This window comes from Protopterus annectens, chromosome 8.part0 (genome assembly GCF_019279795.1).
Source record: "Protopterus annectens isolate FY-2018-M chromosome 8.part0, PAN1.0, whole genome shotgun sequence".
Lineage (NCBI taxonomy): Eukaryota > Metazoa > Chordata > Ceratodontiformes > Protopteridae > Protopterus > Protopterus annectens.
In genome coordinates, this window is record NC_056741.1 from 510,220,892 (window position 1) to 510,244,323 (window position 23,432).

The 23,432-nt window shown below is 42.5% G+C and overlaps 1 pseudogene; it reads left to right on the top strand.

Moving 5' to 3' along the window:
* Window positions 1-870: 870 nt before the first annotated feature.
* Window positions 871-23,432, top strand: part of LOC122808305 — an 85,242-nt pseudogene continuing 62,680 nt past the window's right edge.

Below are 23,432 nucleotides of genomic sequence, written 5' to 3' on the forward strand. Positions count from 1 at the left end.
ACGATGGCAGCTAGTGTTTGTGGGAGCTGTTCTGAGGGTGTCCCCAGACTGGCCAGTAGCTCCTCTGTGTGTATGAGTGGAGGCTGGGTTGGTGGCCCACCACCTGTTCCACCTTGTTCCCTGGCAATTGCAGTGGCACGCTGTTTTGCATGTCGTATCAAGTCCTTGCAGTGTCTGCGCACCTGCTGGTAGGTGCGGTTGTGGCCACCCACTTCATTGACCCTCCTGCGAAGATCCTGCCACAGGTCATCCTGCTGCTGTGCATGCTGTGGCACATGGCTAAATAACAACTCGTAGTTCTCATGGAGGTACGGGATTACGACATCATCCTCCTGTTGGCTGTATGCTGGTAGGCGTGTACAAGGCATTATCTGTAAGACATGATGAAGGTGACAGGTCACATTTACAGACATGTACAGTGATACTGCTGCACATACATTTCTAGTACATCTGCACAGTTATCTTTGCAAATCAACATGACACTAACATGACTGGCATGTATGTGTCACACACATGTAACACCCAGTATGCATTGGATATCATTCCCATATATGTATGTTACCTCATTAGTGTTCCTACTGCATGTGATGTCTGTTTTCATGTGGGCATGTCTGTTTACCTGCACTGGTGTTCTTACCTATCTGCACATGCTTGATGTATCCACAGTAATGCTGTTGACCTTGATGCTGTGTATATGTCACATATCAACACAGACACAGCCTTACTGGACTTGGGCAGTGACAATGCACCAAGTACGCATGGAAACATGTACATGCATCTGTTTTGCCATAGACATCTACACTGCACTGTACAGCTGTTCAACATCCTGCCACGGATCGCCTGTGTTGCACATGTGATAGACGTGGGACAATGGCTAGTCGGACATCATTTGCAGGTAAGGTTATTGGCTATAGCATGTATGGGCTGGGTTTATAGCTGTATCTGACACCCACTACGCCACTGTGAGGGGCATCAGTGACACATTACTGATCCAGATAGTTGATACTACATCTACCATACGGCCATCACACCATGTATGACAGGGATGATATGTGCAGCTATGTGGACAGGGCTGCATGGTATGGTGGGAGTATGTCACAGGTATGGGACAGGGATCTGTCCAGCATGTGACCATCCTAGTCATAGGACGGTGGTTGTCCATGACGTATGTCTTTCAGATCAGGCTATGGACATGTAGCATGTCTAACAGCATAGTGTGGCATATGTCTGTATGCAAGGTGGATAGCATGCTGCATACTGGAGGTGAGTATTGTGGAGGCTGGTATCAGCCATCCACACATGGGCCCTACCCCTGGAGGGTGATATGTGTTCCAATATTGGTCACACGGGTGCTGTGTATGCCTGTCCAATGATCTCCGTGATCATGGATACCATCCTGTCATGTCATGGGTACCTCGGATGACTACCTAAAGGGCCAGGGAGACGTCTCCAGCTCAGGGAGGTGTACTGCACTACACCATCCCTAACACAGTGTCCATAATGTTGACCACAGCCTAGGTGTTACTTAATGGGTACAGGGGTATTCCCCTAGTGGTGTCATTGCTGATATCATCCACCAAAATGTGCACATATGTCACACACCTCACACACACAGCCCATTCTGTATGCTGTTCACAACACTGTGACAACTATTGCCCATAGGTCATGGCCATTCACACCCTCACATACACAGATGGCTGACATTTGTCTGTGTGGTATGGGCTACAATGCGGGTGGGGTACAACACATTAACCCTGGTTTACTGTAGCTGACACCGTGTGATATGCACATGTCACTGTAGCACCTTCAGTAGTTGAGAGTCTGTCAACAGGCCACTAGTAGAACACTCCTGTGACATACAAAGGCATGTGTAGCTGAACATCCGTACTGTCTTATACATCTGTACTGCTAACATCTACATTGAGAATGGTTCATGGACTTGCAGACCATACCCGGCAGTGTTCTGATGTGGTGCCACCAGTCATGACTGTCGTCAACACTTGTGGGTTGATATTATCCAACACCCTATCTGTAATGTATGGGCATGCTCGGCACTTGTTCAGAGCTTCTTGGCACATTATGAGCTACTGCTTAGTTTAGCACTCATTTCACACCAGTCCTCACAGGTACACTGTCTGTCCATACATTTCCAGCTTGCTTACAGTACAACAGCTGTCGTACACACATCACTCTAGTGAGACATGGTGGTTTATACTGCATGCCCACCTGGCACGTACAATTTATATACAGGCATGTCCAACTGGCACGTACCAGTGCTATTGCCTGTCACTATGATGACTATGTTGTACATGTAGCAATAGAGCTATTCTCATGTACACAGTCAATGCACACCTCCCAATATACAACAGTACAGCATGTGGGGGATGCACATATGCAGCCCTGCTGGGGGTTATACTGTCACCAACCCTGACTGCACCTGACAGTCATGTGGGGATGTGCAACATTGGCAACGCACCCCACTCATCACATAGTCCCACATGATCCCCACCACAGGCCACACATACGGAGACACCTTGTACAGTACCCCTCCAAACTCTGTGTGGGCACCAATGGCAGCCCACATCGCCAAACACAACCACATCAACCTATAGCCCACAGACAAGTGTGCCCATCACATACAGCCAATAGGGTGTCATAATATACACAACACACCTGTCATAGGTGTCTGTCGGCAGTCACACTGCTGTTCCACTCATCAGGCTACACAAGGCGATAGTCACTTACATCCTGCTGTCAAGTAACTGGTTCTGCAACATAACCTATGCACACATGCCACAACTCAACAGGTACGATGTGACTCATCTTCCATGTTTGTGTGACTGAAGTTGTATCTCAGGGCACAGACTACATGTGCAGGGACATGCAATAGCCCACCAGTGTTGTAGCCCTGATGGTGTGGTCCAAGCCCTGGGGAGCATTTTGCAGTCATCCGGACCTGTTACCACTGTACTACAAGTGACTGTGTCACTCCCAACAATTGTCCATGCTTCTGCTGTCATTCCACAGGTGTCTAGTATACGTCCACTTTGACAGACCTGGTCAAACAACATGATGCTGTGGCACAGTTGAGCTGCACCTGTCAGCCCTGGGAGTACGGATCACATGTTGGACTCTTGCTGCTTTTATACTGCCTGTCTTGCACAGTGTCCAATAACAGTCACCACCAGAACGGGAACTGGCTAGCGAAACATGTGGTCATGTCACACAATGCTTGACATCATCCTCTGTGATGCATGCAGGTAAGGCACACCTGATACTGCACCACTTCAATATCTCTGCAGTGACTGGGACCTGCCTCTTGGCTCTGCAGAGCACACCTGCAATGACTGGTTATAGACAGACCGTACCTCTCAGGCACATACCTGGACTGGCACACCCATGGCTGAGGTGGCCCCATATTCCACTATGTCGTACACACATCCCGGCTTGTTACTTAGCACAATGCATCACAGGTGCTCCACGTGCATATAACTGTGTCCGGAACTACTGCTGCTACTGATGTGAGACTGACAGTAACCCACACTTAACTGTGATAGCCGCACATGTACTGACACATTAGGCGTACGCTGTCCATGAGTCATAACCTCCGCTCGCCTGGTTCGACCCATACACCACCTCCAAGACCAACAGTATCCTTGACATGGACACTACCAACATGTGACTGCTGTTCCACACCTGGGGTTATCCCCCCATTGGTGGAATCCGAACATATGCTACTCACCCTTGTTAGCCACATACCGGCACCACACACTTCATGGCATACACAGTAGATGAGTACTACAACACCGTATGTAAGACAGCGGTAGTTGACGTCGTGAGACATGTGCAGGTGGACAATGCACATGAAAACGCTGAGACATACCCCAGTGCACTTCATTAGCACGTACACAACAATATGGTTCATGCTATTCCAAACAGAGCCATGATGGTACACACCAGATAACAGATGACACTCTGGGGGTGCGGTTCCATGGACATACTTTACAACAACAGGTGGGGGCTGTTGCACAGTGGTGTACATTCCCATGGGTGGGGTAACTCACTGGTCAGCCTCGGTAGGGTCACGGTATCCCTCATCCCATACTCCATAACTAGCTACATACACATTACTGCAACACATTCCGAGATGTACCACAAGGCATTATGTTGGTATGTCAGTAGTCGTATGCAATACCCACATCTGCTCACACATACAACTGTCACTCTGGAACATGACAGTAACAGGTGATGTTGGCAACATGCTGTCTGATGGCTTCAAAGCTAACATTACACCCTCTCACTCCCTACGGGGCCACATTCCTTGCAGGAACATTGCGGTGCACCTGTAGTCACGCCTACACAGTACTGACCTGCACTCTATATGTCCGAGGACACTGGCCCCTTGTCACCCTACAAAATCCCAGGCTGTGATGTCCACAGACCTCTGAATGACATGTCTCCCCACTGGGACACCATATTCAGTAATAGCCTTGTACCAGACATTGTGGCCCCTGACTGGCACACAGCGACAGTTACACTCCACACAGGTGGCGCCACAATGCATGACTGGGACTATTGCCCTACACACCTCACTGGACTGTTCTGCATGGCTACAGGGCACATCATCATGGACATCATTTGCTGAGTCTTTGTTGTGCTCCTGTCCTTTGATGCCAGCTGGGTTGGTCTTGTTGGAGCCAAAGTATCCCTCCTACACCTGTTGAACACCTTTCATACAGTCACCAGAGTAGTTGATGACGACACGGGGATCCACACAGCCTACATTGTCCTCTCGCTGACTTTCAGCACCATTCACCATTCTGGTATTGACAACATACACATCCACCTGCACATCACAACATATGTCTCAGGATGTTATGCAAAGTGGCTAATGGATGGGACACACCCACTGAGGGTGGCATACCATATCACATACGGCATTCCAGTTACACTTGGCATACCACAGTCCTCAGTCATGGGGTCCTCATGTTCGGTATATGCTTCCCTGAGGTACAGGCTACCACTGAGGGGACTTCCCTGCCTAGCTTTACAGACCACTGCATATCCAGCACCATTGTTGCTCCACCAGCTGATACAGACCCCACCCATACGGGTGTCACTGTGACGGATACCGATATGAACATCATGGCCTCAACCTGCATGACACTTGGTATGAACATAACCTTTGCAGTACACCATCCACACACTGGTTATCACATAGGTGTTAGTCCCCTACATACATGTCGCATTGTACGTGTATGTAAAACACATGTATGTCGCACACACTCCTGTGATTACCACATTGCCAATGTGGCATGGATATCCTTCTATGTGTCCACACATGTCTGTACTGGGTGTGTAGCTGGTACATAGGCACCCATTGTACCTCTGAACACCGGATATATACACACATCCATGGGTACAATACCCTGCTTAGGGTGTACCTTACACAACAGCTTTACATAACTCAACATTAAAATGCCATGACGTTTATTGAGCTACGACAGTTAAAGTTTGCGGCTTATGTACAGACACCATGTCTGTACACATTTGTGGACTACATACTCAGGGGTGACCTCTGCTGCAAAGACAGGGCCCATGTCTGCAAATATGTTAATGGATATACTCCGCATACACGACATATACAATAGCCACTATGAGCATGATGCTCATGGATATGTGCACACACACTACAGTGTGTGGCATGTGCTTGGGGGTTGCATTCCCAGACTGGACACTCACCATGCTTTGGGACAAGATTCCTATGTACATCACGCATGGACAGTCAGTAGCAGTGTTCATGTGATACCTCGCTTGGTGGATGGTGGACACATGTATGCCAGGGATCACTGCAGTGGCTGTACTGTGCAGAGATGCAGGTTACACATGGCTCTTCTGTTCACAGGACACTACCCTAGAGAGGTGCCACTGGTGTGCACACTGTAGTTGTTACACATGGACTTGCCAGACTGCATGGTACCCCACTGTGAACCTGTGGAGCTATTACATGTCCTTTATGCATGGTTACTGGAATAGCCCTTCCATTTAGACTAGCTGTCACGCTATTACAATGTCCCGTGACTACAGGCCATATGTATCCTGTTATTGTACACGCCAATCATGTTCATGTTTATCTGTCACATCTCCTCTGTTGTTCTAGTATGGGAGTAATGTTTGCGTCCTTTGCAAATGCACAGAGTGGATTACATTATTTATTTCATCATAACTGTTTATACATAAATTAATTACATACTACTCACATCACTATACGATACCTTTGTTATGCATCATATGCCTGTTCTCCTGTGTAGCATATCTGACATATCAATCTATTGTACTATACATTACACATGTTTTACATTGTATCCCATAATTCAAAGCATACTTGCACAGACCTTAGACATGTCATTGACGTTATATGCCCATACACATGCGTATTGTTACAGTATATCCACATATACTATCCCCTGCTATGGTACATACTTATTGGACATACCCTGCCACTGACGGCGGGTCGTATGACATTGTTCTGTTTAAAGTCATCATGTTGCATCCCTTATGGTGTCAGTGCTGTTTACCATGTGATCCACTGCTGGACGCACAACTTCTACAAGCATTAGTACGATCAGCAAGACATCACTACATAAATACAATTCCCCACTTTATGCATGGCGGACACTTTTAATTACTGCAAACCAAGCTATGCATACACTGACATAACTTAATACAGAACATACTATACATACAGCTAGTGTTCTACATACCTTGATATCGTTCCGGTATTTCGTCTCTATCTCACTCTTCTGTATCACTCTTTAAACTGTTTTATGGTATGAGCATACAGTTTGCATATCTTGCAAGTCATCCTTATATACATCTATACCTGCAACATGTGGTTTACTGCCACCAATTGGTGGTCCGGTGTGACTAATTACGTGCACTTCAGCTGTGCAGCTACTCCATTCGCCAATTAAAGCGGCAACAGTGGGGTATAATTGAATTCTCCACTTGAGCGTTGGCCATTTGCCCTGTCTTCGGGGAGACGGCCTGTATTGTGTTTTGTTGTGTGTAATTGCAACTGCTATGTGTAGAGCCAAGTGTATTTTGGAGTCATGTCCCCCGTGGATTGTGTGTGATGGCTTGAGTATTTGGTTCTACCTGTGACTGTACTTGTCATCCCACCCGTCTGATAATGGACTATTGCAAACACCTGTAACATCGCCGTTTGTTCCGTTATACGACAGATACAATTTTGAATGGCTCCTTTAAATGAGTCTCTCACAAGGTATATTAACGGTTCAGCAGATGTAATTGACTAACTAGATGTTTGGGCTGTGGTTACGGTCTGTATTGCTATTGTTTCCAGTGTGGGGGATGTAGGCAGGTGTACTTAGCATATACGGTTTTGTGGGGCTTGCATTTCTACTTAGTCCATATATGTGTGTGGGCCCCTTCCCTAATTACAGTGCTATCACTTAATAGACTTCTGTTATGGGAATTTACTTTGGGCCATTATTAATTGGTTTCTATATGGTATGCAGGTGAGGTTGATACTTCCATACCTCCGGATGTACGGCGATATGTGCAGGGATATTTGTAAATGACCGCTATCCCGTGTATGTCTGTCCCAGATATTTGCAGTCATTGCAGTGGTGTTGGTGTCAGACCCTCTTTGACATGGCTCGCCACCTTGTCATATGGCCATAGTTGGACACTTGCAGGTCACACAGTGGTGTTTACAGGTTGACATATGGCCATGGTCAGTACACAAGATAGCGCATACTTTTATCCTCATTACATACCAATTGTTTTTGGACCTTAACTACTTATCGGTTTGCATGTAACATTTCCGTTTCTTACATACAGGCATGAGTATTTCCTGCAACTATTGCATAATATTTGGGACATACTAATGTCCTAAACTCTCGGACAGTTGCCCTTTGTAATGTTTCATGTCAGGACACACCTGCCCAGGGGGGGATGTCCCTCCCAATGTGGGACAGGTGTTTACCGCATGCCTACGGCTAGCTATACTCGCACCTGACATAATCATCTACCTCCGAGTTGCCACCTACAGACACATGATGCGGACACACACACACACTTTACAGTCAAGCGGGAACACACATGGCACCCTCAACACACACATACACATGCTACATCACTCACAACCACAGTTGTACACGGTACCTACATGGACCGCACCGCCAGCAGCGGTGACTACATGTCCTTACTATCGTCATATTGCTTGCAGTTCTACTGTTCTAGTACTGTGTTCTTTCTGTCTTTCAGCCTCCTGGTTACGCGTGTTGGTGTGTGACACGTTCCATAGTTGGCGGCATCATATTTATTTGTACCTTTCTATCTGTATTATATATGTGTAGATATCTATATATATATATATATATATATATATATATATATATATATATATATATATATATATATACATATATATATATATATATCTATGTGTATATATATATATATATATATATATATATATATATATATATATATACATATCTCGGACAGGGGTGGTGACAGGCACGCTACGCCTTTCTTTGTGTGTTTGTCAGTGTATACTGTGTTTCCTGGACTCCACACATTTGTGTCTGTACCTGTCACATTACACACCTGCCATAGGTTAAGATTACCTCCAATCCCACTTTGCGAGGAACAGTCCCTCTTTGTGCAGTGGTGTCCTGCGAAATATTTGTGAACATAGCAAATGTCCTGTGACTTTGGGACAAACATATTCCCTATAGTTTATGTAATAGTTGCATAAAACACTTATTCTGTATCTGACCCACCTACATGTTACAGGACACTGAACACGTACCTGCGACCATTACTAGAATAAGCTTTTTATCTATGCAAAACACTGACATTCTGGTTTTCGTACTGGCCAGGTGTATGTGTCGTCCTGCAGACATCTGGCGTATGTCCCACATTGGTCATTTGAACTGTGGCAACCCTACCGTATGTACATCTTGCCTAGCAATAGTGTTGGGTGATTGTATACATGAATGCCTGTTCCACTCCTGGCAGTGGTCATTTTACCCTTCAGAGCAGGCTCTATTTGTTCAGGGGTGACTAATGCTGGTTTAACCTGTTCTGTACATCATTGACCATGATCTGCACAGTGGTCGGTGATGCTTAGCCCTGTTTCGCACATATCCGTATAGTCATATTTAAACATCGCTTACCAGCTGTGGGCAACGCTTATTCCCGCTAACGTGTGCTACACATATTCTGATGACCTGCATCCAGAATGCATTACCTGTGCTGTCGGGATTACGTTACATCCCTTGCAGGACGTGGGACCGGGAACATGCACGACAGTCACTGCATGTACCACTTGGACATCTGGGGGTTGTACACGTATTATGTCATTTTGTATGTGCAGTACACTACAGCAGTTACTCCACACTACACTCACATGGATAACTCCGTTAGTTTACAAATTGATGAGTCCAGTTAATGGTATGTCCATGTGATGTTTACTGGCTGTACTCTGGCATTGGGTATGTATATCACAATTAGCTACACCCGATAATGTGCTACACCTTCATATGACCGTGGATGCAGCATGCTGGGGTGACGAATGCCTTTCATGGGTACATCCCCAGCCTTGACACAACATCCATGATTACATTTTGTGGAGCCCCTCAGTTATGCAGTGGGGAATCCATGATGAGTGTGTGTGGGACAGTGCTTACACACATGTGCTCCTGCAATTGCCTCTGCTCCAGTAAGCGACAGTTGCTTACTTGATGTTGTGGCGAAGGGAGTCACTGTTTGCCCCGTTGTTGTTTTGCCTCTGAGAATCGGGCGTGTACCTACCAATGTACCTGAGAACCTATACACACAGCATCGACAGATGTTGATAGGCGCATCTACTGTTCAGGTGTTGACATTTCCGTGTTCCAATGGCTGTTGTGTGTACAATGTTTGAGGGCTGCCTATGTAGGATTCCACAGTGGGCCACCTATACATCACAATTTACAGGTAGTCATGTTTGTGTGCCATCCATGTTACTGTGTGTGCAGGTGGGAAGGGGTGTCAGTCTGTGGAAGCCTACACTGTCAAGGTATGTGCTATACGTTCCCTCTTTGCCAAGGCATAGGCATATTGGGCATGCCTCTGTCTGCCTACTGGGGCTGGCACAGTGTGTCCATGGTCTGGATCCCTCTGTGCCTGTGTTGGCCTTGGCAATTGCAGTGAGCTGTGAGGCCCTCCCCCATTTTGACCCTGCTGCATCTGTTTCCACAAAATCATATTATGTAGCAAGGCACATACTATGAAAATGTGGGCACACGTGCCTGGAGAGTACTGCAAGGCTCCACCAGATGTGTCCAAGCAATGGAACCGTGATTTCAGCATCCCAAACACATGCTCTATGATGATTCTGGTTTGCGCATGTGCCTCATTATGGCGTTCTTGCATTGGTGTGTGTGCATTTCTGATGGGGGTCATCATCCATGGCTCCAATGCATAGCTAGCATCCCCCACAAGATGGCCTTGTGGGATGTCCCCCCTGACAAATACCTGATACAGCTGTGAGGCATGCCAGATATGGGAGTCGTGGTAGCTTCCAGGGCTGCCAGCACACACATCCATGATAATGCCCTGGGCATTGCACACGACCTGGCAGTTGATGGAGTGGAATCCCTTGCGGTTTATGTAGCGCCTACCATACTCAGCGGGTGGTGACTTGATTTGTATGTGCGTGCAGTCTATCGCACCCAGTACCTCACAGTTTGCCACACGGTGGAAGTGACGCATATTGCTGGCCAACTCCTCCTGAGTTCGGGGGAAGTATATATGCTCATTGGCATGTGGTAACATGGCATCCAGGAACTAGTGTAGTACCCTGGATGCTGATGCCTGTGAGATCCCCATTATATCTCCAGTTGGCCTTTGAAAGGTACCTGTGGCTAGTATTCGCAAGCTTACACATACCTTCATGTCCACTGGGATGGGTTCCCCTCTGTTGTTTCTGGTTCTCAGGTGTGGCCGGCACAGCTCTACTATTTGCTATAAGATGTCCCTGTCCACCCTGTAACACTCTACTATCTCCAGATCATGTAGCCCCTGGTAGGTTACCCTTGGTCTGAACACTCTTCTCCTCCTCCGAGGCCTACGGTGGTTGTCAGCATCATCCTCCACAACACCGTCGGTCTGTAACACATGCTGATGAATCACAGCTATGGCAGCTCCCAACATGTACATTTTAAAAGTTCCCCATCTGTTTACACCTATGGTGCAGTGTTTGAGAATACACAGGTGTGTGTTTGGTGCTTTCACACTTTATACTGTTTTGCTGTGAACACTGATGATGTCATAGGGTGTGTATGTACGATCGTGGCTACAGGGTATCTTCTGTGTTTTATTAACGGAACCACTATTGTGCTGCCTTTGGTTTTGCATTACATTTGGATGCCATGAATTACCTCCTGCCCTTATGTGCACATTACATCTACCATTTGCTGGCATGCATCCAGCTGCCTGCTTTCATTTGTACTTTCCTAGACCTGGCTTATCTTGCGTAATGTGTGCTTTTACCGGTCTACTGTGGGTTTGCTTTGCTCTGCTATGACAGTTCTCCTTTCTTTGCATTCCAAGTCCTCCCCTCCTTTCTTTGCAATCTTATGCCTCCCCTATCCTGTTTTGCAGGTTTCTGCATGCAGGCTTGTCTACTGCCGTCGATTGGCCACCGTGAGTTGATTGGTGTTAATTGCTCATTAGTATGCCAATTACCCTGCTTCTGCATTTCCTTCTTTTTTTCCCCTGACCTTCCTGTTTGTGCTATTGTTCACGGTGCATGCATCTGCTTACCGGGTTTCAGGCACGATTTCATCCCTGTACACATGCGCTTTCAGGCACCATGTGTGCTCTCAGCTAAACGGCTCTATACCTTCCTCCCCACCCCTGTCCTGCAGCTTTGCTTAGCAATGGCCAGGCCAGATTTGCATTGCTCCAATGTGCTTACTGATATGGTGACACACCCCTCTGCTAATGTCATGTATCACCTCTGATACACTCCTCGGTGTTATAGTGCTGCACTGTCAGGTACATCCTTAATCCGGCAGGACGTTTGCGATTCAGTATTACCTGCCTTATTTGCATGGCATTGACTACTAATTCATAGTTACAGCGCTGAACACTGTTGTGGGCCTTTGGCAACCCTTGCGCCTTGCTTGTGGTGTGCCATGCCTACCATTGCATATTATGGTGCAATCCTGATTTGTCTTACATTGCGATTTTATGACATTTGTATATATTTCCTTTGTATTCCTGTTTGCGCACACATGCCCTGTGGTTGTACTGTGCGTTACTGTGGACATGACATTAAATGTTGTTTTTTAGGTGTTGTACATCTTTTCTTGTGCCATTGGCTGTGTATTTCGCCATTGGCATATGTTAACTTTGTAATACATGAGTCTGGTCCGCTTCCATAACTCCGATGTTCTGTTTGGGAAAATGTAAACCATGTTTTTTGGTTTACATTTCCATGGGCTTGTGCTACATCTGCATCACTTCATGAATCACTGTATGCTTTCATTAGCATGGTGCGATACTGCACATGGGGTGATTTGCATACCTATGCCGAGGGCTGCTTAGATCTGGTGTACGCCGGTAGTGCACGTGGAGTTGATTCGTACCTGAATCGCTCGGTGGACGTATTTGGAGTTATCCCACGTAGCGCCTGCGCCTGGTGCAGGCTTCATGAATCCGAGGGATAATTTTTACTGGTAGTTAGAAATAACCTCGACAAGTATTTATAGTCATATTTTTATGCTTTTTTTTTCAATTTTTACTTTTGTCCACAGCAAAAAAAAAAAAAATAATGCTAATGCACACTCACAATGCCAAAAAAAATGCAGTTTATCAGTTATAAACATTTTGAGTGCTTCAGTGGTCATTTGTCACTATATCTACACCTCTCTTTGCAAAGTCCTTGCATGCTTAGAGAAATTGCATATAACATCTTTGTGAACACTGAAAAATGACATAATTTTATTTAAATAAATTTTAATAAAGGTCAAGTTTTTTGATTGCATTTGTTATTTGGGGTTGAGAAAAATAATACATAAATGCCAGATGAAAGTGAAATTATATGCCTGTCACAATGTCATACTTAAAAAAACAAATTTAAAAATAAAAACTTATTTATGCTATGGTCACCCCATTAATTGTGGTCTAGATGACATCGGTTGCTGTTAGTGCCTGTAAACACCAATCTTTCTCTAGTGTATACAAGATTTCACTTTACTGTACATATACAATATTTTAGCAATAAAAAGAAGCAAAGATGTAGGAAGGCATATTCACTGTACTCAGCTGAGTACATTTTTTCATCTCTCTCTCTCTCTCTCAAATGTTATGAATTACAGGGGCAGTAAGATACTTAAACTGTGTATTTAATACCTAAAAGTTGTCATGCTTGTGTGCATAGAGACATATTTAGTTATCTAAAATGTTTTTTTAACAGTTGAATGGGTGGTGCTTGAAAAGAATGCATCCATTCAATAAATGTGTAGATGCAACATTTGGGAGGGTGTTTGTATTTATTTTTAATGTGAGATGTGGTGGGGGACAACATTTTGACAGTATACAATGAAAGTTTCTGGCTGCACCTACTTATTGAATTTACCAGTAAATATAAATGCATACTGTAATCAATGGTCATATATTTGTTTTTGATCACGGATGTGCGTAAAAAATGCTTTTTGCTTGGCTGTTTTGAATATGTGCTTAGCTGACTGAGAACATCCAATATTTGAATTATTGCATTTGTATGCAGGTCTACGGTTGTTGTGGGTCACTCCCTAGAATGAATACTTACCTTAATGACAGTATTGTCTTTTTTGTTATTTTTGTTTTTAACCTCGCAAGATCAAATCAGATACTGTGAGTTGGTTAGGCACTGGGAATTGGTGCTGGGTGTGAAATAAATTGCCCTGCTGTTTACTGCTGTAATTATATCTTTGCAAAACTGTAGTATGTTTTTGTCTGTATTTTAAGAACAATATAAAATAATTAGCAAGTTAATAAATATTTCTATAACATAGCTTCATCCCTTTCTAGTTGGCCACATCCCTTTCTAGCTGACCACGCCCATTCAGGTGTATCCTGTTGCCCCCTTTGATTTGAAATCACCAGCCGCCACTGTGTACAGAACACAGCAAATGACGTTACTTTCATGTAGATGAAGCTTCAGTTTAACTAGTCTTCTTGAAAAGAACAATTTTCATCTGCAGCCTTTCTCTTCTTTGCAGAATGTGCCCTTTTTTGCACTTAACAATATCTGGAAGTTCTTCTCCGACATGGGCGTAAAAAGAAACTTTGCAAAAAAAAATGAATAAACATTGCTACATACATATTACTTACCAAATGTCCTGATTAAAAGTTAAGTATCTCCTTGATTTTGGCTCAGATTGTTACGTGAATTCTTTTAAAATTAGTGATTCCTTGTAAAAAAAAAAAAGTCAGATTAGTGTCAACAACTAATGGGTTTTAAAGCAACAGACTTCTTTTTTGTTTCAGAAAAGTATGCTAATTCAAGTCATCATATACAGAAGCATTTTTGGTCATAAAAATTAATATTTAAAAAGTGTTCCTGATTTTGGGACTTTTACCCCTGATTATTTTTATCTTTGTCAAAGATTGTGGATATAAGAGTCTGAAAACTGTGATATACAATTATTTTCTGTTAAGGCAGTTCCACCATAGTTTTTGCTTTGTGTCCTTACAACTGAGTTGTGTGCCAACATTTTCTACACTCGTAACTCACTCACGTCTATTGCTCTGCTTGAGTAATACCTAGAATGGTAACAGAAGTGTGATTACATAGAAACAATTTCCCCACATCACACCTTCAGCTCCTCTGTGCTGTCAGGAGTTTAGGACCCTGGTTTAAAGTATGTATTTGTGCTTCTTTAAGATAACAAAAGAAAAATTATTGCTTCCATTTGAAAAATGTAGTAAATAATTTTTTACATAGTACTGAAAACTTTGTTTGACTGCAACAAGTGCAACCATCTTGACAGACATAGAGTAAAATCATTCTTGTAGTTATCATATCAGCTACTGTGCATCCAAAGACATTATGTTGTACTGTGTGTGCTCTTCTTTTTTAAATAAACTATGCATAGAAAAGCTCACAAAGCAAAATCAGGGAAAACTGTGACCTTCCTTTAGTGAAGTCCTAATTTAAGTTGCTCAAGATGACATCATGGTGCAGAAATCAATCAGCTTGCCAGACATCTTCCATCTTTAATAGTGAGCCTTTTGCGTGCCCTCCAGTACCAAGGCTCTCATACTGACTGTAATAAAAAATGAGCTGCCTCCCATACTCTTTCTTTAACTTTTTTTGGGGGAGACATAGACCAACAGCCAACACACTCTGGCTAGGCTTATAAATGCCTTTGGGCAGATAGCCTAGTACCTACCTATGAACAGAAGTATATAAGTAAGCAGAACTGTCAAGAGGTGAAATTGGATAGAGTACGTTAAATGGAAATAGTTCAGCAGTCACAGATTCTCCAGAAAACTGCTGTTATATGTATGTAGTGGACATCAGTTTATAATTATTTACATACATGATTTCTGAGCTTGATATCTAGTACAAAACTGGATGTCTTATTCAGGTGTTGCAGCCCATCAATCAGTTGTCTGAAAGACCACTGTTTTGAGGTACAAAACAAGAAAAGGGAAAATGTTACAGTATGCTTCTTATAGTCTACAAGCACTATTACATGATAGTGGGTTTTCATTTTATTTATTTATTTATTTATTTAATTTATTTATTTATTCTTGGGGGTACATTCTTTGTACAAACTGCATTCTGCTGTCAGTGGAAGGATGGCTGTAGTCACTAAATGGTACTCATACATTTCAAATGTCCCTAATATTTGGCTGGTATTTTTGACTTGTCCCTTTTAAAACTTGTGATTTCTCTGGTAAAATACTGAGTATCACAGTCAGTCAGTAATGCCAGACATTGGAGTTTCATGCTTCTTTTAGTTTTGAAAATGCATTTTAACGCAAGTATTTATGTGTTTCATTTTTGTTTAAAGCAGATATGATATGTAATGTGGTACTGTCTATCTCCCTCTCACTTTCTCTCATCGTCTGCCACTCTCTCTCTCTCTTATATGCAGAAAACTGAAGGTAACCATGGCATTCATGACTTCATATTGTTTTTGCAATTTGTATTAATTCTACAGTTTTATTAAGAAAAAGGTGACAGTGAGGTAAAATTATTTTACTCAAATTAAGTACACAAATAATGCTAGGTGTTTCTAGATTGCTGTGTTACAAGACAGGAAAGACTGCTTTAGAGTTGTTTATACTGCAAATTCACTCTTGGGGTGGCGCACATTTCCATCCTGGACAGAGGAAGGCAGTATGGTACCTCAGGAAAATGTTATTTTTATGAAATATTATGAATACATGCCATATATAAGAACTTATGTATTAATAACTTTAATAGCTTTAACTAGATATTTACATGATAGTCTGTGACATAAACTAAAGCATACACAATGCTGGGAAAGCTTTATAGTAATAGTTGGCTAGTTAGTACCACTTTGCAGATATTTATTGTTGTTTAGCATTAAAATATTATCTGTATACATATTGCCATACTTTCTATGAATATCTGAGCCAGTGTCTCAACAGCAGCATTGAGGAACAGCATTTCACAGGGCAGTTGAGTGCAGATGTCAGAAATGCCTGCTGATCAAAACACAAGGATTGGTAAATGAGAAAGTCAGATTACTTTTCATGTCACATTATGAACATGTACTATATTAATATTTCTGTTAATAACTAGAACCAGAGTTTATAGATCACTTCTTGATATCAGTGGAAAACGCACATTATGCTGCAGAAGGTGTCACTGTTTCCTTCTGTTCACATACTAGCAGTCTAGATAATTATACTTGTTTAAAAACAAAATATGCATATTTGTATAAAATTAATGTTCCTGTAAATATCTCTAACACTGTCCACTTGGACACATTGTGGATAAGCATTTCACCTGTATGTGTGGCAAGACTGGCACCTCAGACAAATGAGATATCTGTATCAGAGAAAATATAGCTACCTTTCTGGAAATATTATAAACACGTCATAAATTAAAGTAAAAACTTGAAATAGATGGTATTTATGATATGCCATGACATCTAATGAAAGCATAAACTACACCTGAATAACTTTGCACTGGCAATTTTGGTCTAACTAGCACTGCTTTGGAGAGATTTTTATTTGTTTTTCCATTAAAGATTCATTCAGTTCAAAATTATGCAAATATCTCAGAAATGGAGTTCCATCTACAAAATTGCTTTGCAGGAAATTGAAGATAACGTAAATGAACAAAACACTGACAGATGTAGTCTACCTGTTATAGTTAGAGAGATATTAAAATTAATTTGTATAATAATGAAATGTTCTTACTATGTTATCACTTGTGTAATGTAAACTCAATCTTATATCTGACTGACATTGTAATACCACCGTTATAATGAGAAATGCGTGTGGAAGCACATGTTTTATAACTTTTATAGCTTTTGCAATAGTTTGGTTGATTACTTCAAAGACAAAAGCTACAGGGTTTGACTTTCACCTTTGAAGGGAAATTGGCTAGGCTTAGACTGCCACACAAGTGCTACTAGCCTAATATTTACCTATGAACCTATGACTGACCAAATGGAAGGAGTCATGCAAGTGACAAAAAAGTAATTAATTACGCTTAGTTTGAGTAAACAGATTTAACTGATATTATGTTCTGCTATATGTAGACTCTGACTTATTAAAACATTACAAAAAACACAAACTGTGATGTAGACCTGTTACCTTCTCAGATTTCAAAATCATAGCAGCAGGCCATCAAAAATCAGTAATGTATGCTTAGCAGGGCTAGACAGTGACTGCAGTTAGAAAAATGAGTTTTGGGATAAACCAATTTGTCCAGAACCTTCTTTGGGGGAGTAGTAATGGAGGAATGGGGAAGGAGGGAGGGTGGGGGTTTTGGTGTGGGCTAGATAGGTATCTGGGTTCTGGATATTAAGGGGTTAATTGGTTTGGGGAGTTAGAGGAAGTGATGTAAGTTTAGGGAGGGACTTTGCTTTTTATAGTTTTGCAGCAGAGGAAGTGGGGTCACATTTTGGCATGAGTTATTGAAGCTAACCCACATCCAGGACGACCTGTAGGTACTTCAGTGGAATGTAGGCCACAGATGATGCATGTGTGGGATGGTGTGCATCAGTGACGGGTTGGTAAGGATGGCTGGGGAGTGTAGTTACTGTTCTGGTTAATTTTTTTTCTTCTCCTTCATTGCTAGATTAGTGAAGTGGGGAGATGGGGCGTGTGTGGAGGGTAGGCATTAAGAAGGATGAGTGGAGAATGGCCCCAGAGCTAGTCACAGGTGCTGTTGGGGGAGTAGGGCAGCAGGGCCATCAGGTTTGTGTATTAATTATCTTGCCCATGTTATGAGATAAGGAGGGTGCCTCTGGTAATTGCTGCATTTTCTCCAGATCCCTTGTCTTACCTTATGTGGTTCTCCTCACTTCCCAGGCTGCTCCTGGTGACCGCGTGGTACATGGTTCCTGAGTGGAGGGGGAGCAGGGCCTTCCACATTATATTTGGTGTTTTGCCTTCGCTACCCTGTGTTTAAGGTTGGTTTTGGGTTGACCATGGGTGGGGGAGTCAAAGTTGATGAGAGGTAATTCTTTCTTTTGGTAGGCCTTTTGGTATAGATTTCTCGGCTGTTTTCCGGCTCAGGAACCATTCGTTCGCAAGGGCTGAGCATTACTTTGGAGAGATGTAATAATAGACCCTGGGACAGTTATTATTGGCTTATGGAAGACTAAGACAGATCATTTGGGGAAAGGTGTATCGATAGTGCTCAAAGAAGATATGAATGTTAGGCTTTGCCCAGTAAGGTGGACTAAGCAGTTGAGGCGGACTCAGGTGGGGGCCCCATATGACTTGGTTTTCTGTTTGCTGGATGGCAGGAGGGTGACAAGTGGTCAGCTAGTACATGTCATCAGGAGGGTTTTTTGTTGCATGGGTTTTCCAGTGGAAAGGTTTGCATCTCATTCCTTTTGCATTGGTAGGGCTACAGATTTGGCTAAGGACGGCATTTCCATTGAGGTTATTAAAAGAGTGGGGAGGTGATCTTCTAATGCATTTTTGTCATATTTTAGATAAGGTTTGTACTGTATATGCTATTAATTTTCTTTTCTTTCTCTTTTAGAAAAGCAGATTATCATCCTGGGTCATACTTGCATCCATCGGGCAGAGAAACGGGAAGTGGTTAAGGTGGTTGGACAGAATTTGGGTTTGTCTCAGTTAGGTTGGTCAGTTACTTAGTATGGGGTTAGAGGGCTTAGATGGGAGCAACTGATGCATGAGTTTCAGGTGGTAAGATTGAGAGTAGGTTATCCACAAATATTAGTGGTGCATTTGGGGGGTAATGATCTGAGGATCCTTTCAAAGAAGCAGTTGATGGATGTTATAACAGAGGACTTGTTTAAGTTGCAGACTTTGTGCCCTGGTATGGGTATAGCATGGTCAGAGATAGTTCCACGTTTGACATGGAGGAATGCAATCAGTTACTGGGCTATTGAGAGGGTTCAGAGGTTTGTTAATCAGAGATTGGCTAAGCAATTGGGGGATTTAGGCATGTATACCATACAACATAGAGATTTGAAACACAGTGATGCTGTTTGGTTTCAATCGGGTGGGGTGCATTTGAGTGATGTGGGGTTGGATTTGTTTAATGGTCACTTGAAATTGTTTCTAGAGGGTATGGTGAAGGTTAGGGGATAAGAGGGGGAACAGCTTGGGAGTAGGCTGGTGGGTGGAGAAGAGGGACAGGCTTGTCCTCTTCTGTTCCCCCTCTAGGTAAGGGTGTTGATGGCATTGAGTTTGGGGATCAAGTGAGTTGCTGGATGCTGCCTGATAATAAGTGATTTTAGTTGGATGCTGCTTAATTTAAAAGGGGTGAGCAGGTATACTGCCCATTTAAGGTTTGGTCAGGGTGAGTAGGTATGCTGCTCTAATAGATGATTGAACAGGGTGAGTGGGTACACTGTCCTGATGAATGACTCAGCCAGGGTGAGTGGTTACGCTGTCCTGAGGTTGTTTGAAAGAATGTGAAGTTTCCAATTATTTGTTGTTTTATGTGAATACAGTTAATAATCGGTTGTATTAATAAAGATCATCAACTGTCTTTTGGTGTTGGTGTGAGTTATTTAAAGGGGGGGGGGCAGGACAAAAAAAGGTTACTCCGTACCTGTCAGTGTAAACAAGAAATTCAGTTTTGTTTGCATAACTTCACCCTTTGTCTCCAGAATCCAACTGTGTTACTTACTTGATGGATAGGGAATGGATAATGGTGAGTCTCAGCTAGGGTTGCTAGCTGTCAAGTTTTTGACCAGACTGTCCACTTTTCTAACAAATTGTCCAGTTACAAATTTCATTCAAAACTGGACACGTGAAGTCCAGGTTTTGTGCCACTGTGACTGCCACAATTTGTTTTTAGTATTTGAGACCGACTGATTACTGCGCTACAATCCTCCTGTGAATGATTGCTGCTGATTATTTTTTTTTTTTGGCATCTTCAACAGCATAACAGTACTCTGGTTTAATAACATTACTTGGCTCCTGTCTAAAAACAAGAGAGATCTGCGTACTCAGCCTTTCTGCTTTGGTTCGATATAAAACAATAGCATTACATGTACATCTAAGCACGATACACTTGCAGAACTCTGGTGTAGAGGTTGACATCTTGGCAGATTGGTATTGGCTGGAAAGGTAGCAACATGGAAGTCCAAGCAGGCATCTTCTGTGGGCTAAGAATAGTTCCACAACTATACTTTTTTGTTTTCTTTAGAGTGTTTTCTTTGAATTACAGTACAATATGGGTCTTACTATCTCGTCCCTATTCTCTCACCTTTTCGGCAAGAAGCAAATGAGGATTCTTATGGGCGAGTCATTTGAAGATGTGTATTTTTTTTTCTTTCTGATTTGTTTCCATTTAGACCCCATAACCTTAAACTGTTTTGGAATCCAGATTCTTGTTTCGAAGAGTACATGAAAACAGGCTTAGAAATTGTGCCATCAGATTTTCCACTCGTTTCGACTTTCAAATTTGTACTCCCTTATTTGCCTGTACATTCCCTTTATTTTGTCTTAATAAAATAAACAGGTAGTTGCTAAGCACGTAAAATGCATTATATTATTACTAGTATGTTATTCATCACTATACATGGGGTAATTGCTTAGGGTTAAACTATGTGTAGTTGAAGCATGAAAGATGGAGAGCGACTTATAATGTGTTGTCAAATTACCCAATTTACTAGAGGCTGAAGCTAGACATATAACCGTGACCAAATGTTGGGTAGCTGTAAGAATAGTTTCCCGACTGCAGATTACTGTACATCTCCATCACTGGGACTTAAGAATTGTGGTGGTTGAGAGGTTGATTACGATCAGCATCTTTTCAGATACTGTAGTGATCACGGTGAAGTTTTCTTTCTGAAATGTGAGGTTTTGTAAGGGAGATCACATTCTCGATCGGTACAACTGCTTTGTTTTCATTTAATATATACGCCCCAGTGTAGTACTTTTTTGTAATGTTTGGAGGAACTCTAGAAACACATTTTTTTCGTCTGAAGTACTAGCATTCTCATACTTCTCAAGTGCGCCTTATTACAAGGGACGTTCCTCATTTTGGGTCTTAAAGACCATATTCCTCAAAGTTCCACATTGCAAGGGTCTGTCATTCCTTTAGTGTTAAGACATTTTTTAGTTGATATCCATAGCAAATAGTACTGAGTCATATTAATGTATTAAAATAACTTTTTATAAAGTAGCACAATTAGAAACCTCTGCGAGCTTCCTAGTTGAAGTTATTAGTAACTGTTCCACATTTTGCCCATGTGTTTCGCATTATGAAGATAACGTTCCTTATTTGGGAGAGGGGGGATTCTGAACTATGAGTATTCTTATTGTTTGTTCTTTTACAGGTCTCACCTGCTCAGAAGCAAGACTGCCCTCCAGAAATAGGGACGGCTGGTAAACAAACAAAAAAAATGATTTGGTGATAGAGATTTTTTTTTTTGTTGAAATGCAATTTGAAGTTTGCTTTAGTATCAAATGTCTGAATTTGTATAGTCTTAAAGTTTTTTAGTAAATAATTCTTACAGGCTGTTGTAACTGCTTAGAGGTGACTCATGAAAGAATTGTGTAACAAATCACATTATAGTTGTGTAGACTCAGATATTGTACAGTAGTACACTTGAGTAGTAGAGAATGGACACCTGAGATTAAGTTCACTTTGCTGTAGCAGAATTCTTGAATTTATCGTGTTAGTTGTAAATAGTTATTGGAGTTTTTGTAATGATAGCTGTAAAATGCACTGTAGTTTTAGTCTAGAAGTTGTTGTTTGTCTTTTCCCGGTTAGGGGTCGCCACAGTGGAACTCCGGTCCACTAATGATTGGCAGTAGATTTTTATGGTGCCAGGTTGCCAGCTCGATACCCAACTTTCAGCGAAGGCACACCTATTCACGCATGTCTTTTGGAGGCCACTCGACCACGGGGAGGACATGCAGACTCCATTCAGAAGAAACTCCAGCCAAGAATCGAACAGGAGAACCTCATGCTGTGAGGCAACAACACCATCGCTGTACAACCACGGCTTCAGTTTTAGTCTAGAAGAATCCTACAATTAAAAATCATATCCTACAGAAGGTATAATGGGACAGGTCAAATTAATGCTGTACAGTGAGTAGAAATAATTATACGTGAAGGAAAATCTAATGTATAGTAACTGATTTTAATGTTCTAGCTGTTCAGGGCATAGTCCTGTCATTTGCATAACTTTGAAGGAAATGGTAGTAGTAACTTTGCATAAATGAACTGTAATAGTTTCAAGCTGAAAACTTCTTAAAGTCTGCACAAGTGGCAGAAGTCCCATGCATTCAAAAAGGAGTTTACATTGTGGGAGGTTGGCATAATGGCTAAGGTATTTCCCTTACAGACACAAGGCACAAGGCGCAATGTTTAATTCTCACATGGGATAATTGGCTAGAGTTAAAAAAACAAAAACAGTTACAAAACTGAACTAGCTACAGCAACTTCCACAGAGCCGTCTATGCCAGCCAGTGCCATTCCTTCATTAGTCACCTTTTGAACATGTGCGTTGTGATTTGTCGGTCACTCCTTTACTCGGATCTCCAAGTTTAGCAATTATGTTGTTTTTTGTGTGTGGAGAAACTCGTGGATGAGCAGGCATCTGGAACAGAAAGAGGGCATTCCAATCAGCTGATGTCACGGTGATGCCACAAAATGGGCAGAGCATGGATGATGGAGGGGGTGTTAATGGGTAGAGTTATGGGTGATTTGAGGGGTGTGA